Raw genomic sequence first — 3,801 nt, 5'->3', positions numbered from 1 at the left:
TTGTCCTCCCGCGGTGCCCCTCTTTGTGTGATGTTCCTGCAAGGCTCCTTCTTGATGGGCCCCACATAATGGCCCATCTTGAGTGTTCTCCGGATAGGCTTCTGGTATGGCTCTCCTTCCTCGGGCCCTGTACTTGGGGCCTGTATTGTGGTGATGTGACAGCATATGCAAATAGGGAATGAGAAATTTGGATTCAGGAAATTTGTCCCGACCTTGGGCAACCATCAGTCGGGGAAGGGGCAGTGATTTCAGAGTTGTATGGGTCAGTCAGCAGTTTTGGTCAGTCTGGTCCCAAAACTGACTGGAAAAAGAAGTTGTTGTTTCAGGGAGGGGGTGATGAATGCTGTTTTACAGGTCATCCTAATTAAAATGTCAAAATGGAGGGCTTCCAGAGAATTCCTGAGAACAAGATTGAGAGAAGGGGCTAGTCTTTTAGTGTCTTCCATTTAATTGAGACTGCATTCTTTAGAGAGGAGAATCCCATCATAGCCATTTCAGATTCTGCAGTGCTTTGTAGTGGGTTAACATGGAATTAAAAAAAATAATAATAAAGAATAAGAGAAGTTAAAAGGAAATCTATCTGCCTTAGGATTTCTTTCCTTTTTTCTTATTGGTGTAATACTGATTTTTGATTTCATAGACTTTAGATGTAGCCACTTTTTATCAAAATATGCCTAATCCTGTTTATACACGTGATTCAATTAATGTCAAGCACCAGCTGTATTTCAGATTACATGAGCAGAGCTTGTAGTGGACACAGAGAATTTAAGAACAGACATTCTCTCTGTAGTGGAATAAAAGTAAGGAAACGGTCACAAAATATGCTGTCAGATGATTGTTATGATCAATATAAAAATAATCTCTGAGAGCATAGGAGAGGGGAACTTAATTCAGTCCTCATGGTTAAGTAAGGCTTCCCTTATTCAGTTTTTCTCTGATTTCTGAGCATGGTGTATTTGTCCTATTATCACACACACACACACACACACACACACACACACAGCATGTTTAGCACAGAACCAACCAGTCCTGTTGTAAATGCTGAAATAGATGCTAGATCCCATAAGTGTTTCTGACTTTTTAGAAGTACCCATGCCTCTTATCTCATTCCCAGTCTCTGCTCAGGTCTCTGTCTTGCTCTGGTCAGATCCTTGAGGATGGATGTGGACTCTTGTGCTGGCGCTTTAGGAGTTTTGTTGTCTGGAGTGGATAAACATGCCTCCTTGATATGTTAATGAAACTTGAGTGAGTAATGTCACCAGTTTTCTGGGAACTATGAGCTTCTGTAGGTAATTTGTCATTGTCAGTGCATAGGCAGCCATAGATTTTAAATGGAGGAACTTTGAATTTTGAGAAAGTGTTTATGAAACTCATTTTCCTGTTTTGAAATAAGGTAATTAAAATACAGAATAAAGTGTTTTTCAAAGTGTGATTTGAAGACTGCCTATCTCAAAATCACTTGGGATGCTTTTCAGAATGCAAAGAACGTGGATCCATCATTGCTTTTCTGAATTAGAATTCTGGGAATGAATCCCAGAAATGTGCTTTTTACACTAAGCTGCTTCAGGTAATCCTTATTCATAAACATGACTAAGAACCACTGGATTATTGTTGACATTATCTATCTGCAGGTGTAGTTGTTATTAAGGCTTGGTTAGAAGGATTTGCTTATGTGAGAAGTCTCTCTTAATGGACCAGGATGCATTCTCAGAAATACATCATGAGGATATAGTAAATCAAAAACTGTGAGCTCATAAAATATGTTGTTTATGGACAGAAGAGTTGGTTACTGAGAAGTTGCTTTGAAGTTGAAGGCCTCTAAAACATTTCTTCTTTACTATAGTCATTAAGGGATCAGCAGCTTCCTCTTTTATTTCTCTGTGAGATATCAATATTTTTCTTTAACATCAATATTGAAATAGGTTTTAAATCAAATTATTTTGTGTAAAGAAATGTTTAATGTAATTTCTAAATGCTAAATTCTCAAAGGGGAGCTCCCAAATTTAAGGATTTCCATTTGAAGTAAAATTCCATTCTTATACATGGGGAGATAATTTTTTTCATTTCTCTCTCTTCCTCTTTGATCTCAGACGCAGTTTGAAGAAGAGCTTAGGGAGACTTTCATAGAAAGAAATGTATATCCCATCATTGGGTTTTCTGGTATTTCCCCCTCCTGTTAGGAGGGCCCAGAGGATCTTGACTAAGGAAGTGACACTTGCAGTTTTATGGTTCTGCTTAAGAAATACATTCTCCCTAGTTCATTTCTTTAAATGAATTATGAGTTTCGTTTGTATTTAAAGCTGTTATTATCTAGTTCCACCATTAGCCTGTAAACCTCCTGAAGTCAAGATCAGTGTTTTACCTCAGAACTTGATATAGTACTAGGCAAATGGTAGGTGTTTATTAGGAATATTAGTTAAGCTCATTAAGTACATCAGCAGACTGGATAAGTTAACACATTATTTTTTAAAAAAACACCTTATGGCTGTTATTGATGATTTCTTCCTAAAATCAGATTTAATAAAAACCTAAATATGTGTTTTTAATAATTTTTGATCAATTCTTTATTATTTTGATTCTTATATTTTAGGTATCATTAGACAAAGTCAGTATATGGTACAAATTACTCTGAAGGGTCTTAATTTATATTCCTGGTTCTCTGTAGGAGTAGACCAGTGCAGCATTTTCCCCTTGCTTTCTCTCCTGTGTTTTATGTAAAAATCATTCTCGGAAACCTTGTTGTGCTTACAGTGACCTTTGACCCTCCTTTACACTCCCCCATGTACTTTCTTTTAGCCAGTCTCTCATTTATTGATTTGTGTTTTTTACCTTAGCAGTTCCTAAGTTGATTCATGACCTGTTCTCTGGGCACAAAACCATATTCTTTCAGGGACATGTCATCCAAATATTTGTGCTACCTGTCCTGAGTGGACCAGAAATGGTGCCGTTCATCACCCTGGCCCTGAACTTATATGTGTGGCCATATGTAAGCCCCTCCACTACCTAACATGAGCCTGCAGATGTGCATTTTACTTCTGTCTGGTGCTTGGGCTATTGGCCTCATTCATTTAATGGCCTTATTAGCTTTTGTTGCCCATTTGTCTTTTTGTGGTCCCAGTGAGATAGATAGCTTTTACTGTGACCTTCCTTGGTTTATCAAACTGACATACACAGATACCTACAGATGGAATTCATAGTTACTGCCATCAGTGAGTTAGTTTCCATGGGCATCTTTTCATTGCTTATCTCCTATATCTTCATCCTGGTCACTGTATGGAAGTGCCCCTCAGGTGGTTTGTCTAAGGCCTTTTTTACTCTTTCTGCTCATATCACTGTGCTGCTTTTGTTTTATGGACCATGCATCTTTGTTTGTTTGTGGCAATTTCTCACCATGTCAGTGGATAAGATTCTTTTCATTTTGGACCTTAAGATTACACCCATTCTGAAAACTTTTTTCCATACATCGAGGAAGAAGGACATGAAGGTGGCAATGAAGAGATGGAGTTTGAGGATAATTTTTTAAAAGTTCAGGAGAAAACAAGTGGTGCCTTCTGTATGCAATACTATATGCACAAGTATTAAAAGGTTATATACTGTCTTCAGATAATTTATTTTCTTTATTTAAGCAGCTCAAAAATCTTGGATAATTTATTCCATGTTAATGGCCAATGGTGTGATTATACATGTATTTATGTATGTATGTATGTATGTATGTATGTATATATGTATGTATTTTGTATTTTTTAAGATTTTAAAATTCTGAAAGTACACTTTTTATGTGGCTTACATATTGACTAGTCT

General features: G+C 37.0%; 1 pseudogene; it reads left to right on the top strand.

Moving 5' to 3' along the window:
* The first annotated feature begins 258 nt into the window (after nt 1-258).
* Nucleotides 259-3,523, top strand: LOC131837135 (olfactory receptor 4F6-like; annotated as a pseudogene).
* The last annotated feature ends 278 nt before the right edge of the window (nt 3,524-3,801 follow it).

This window comes from Mustela lutreola, chromosome 7, assembly GCF_030435805.1.
Source record: "Mustela lutreola isolate mMusLut2 chromosome 7, mMusLut2.pri, whole genome shotgun sequence".
Taxonomy (NCBI): Eukaryota; Metazoa; Chordata; class Mammalia; order Carnivora; family Mustelidae; genus Mustela; species Mustela lutreola.
This window is presented reverse-complemented; position numbering and strand designations above follow the sequence as displayed.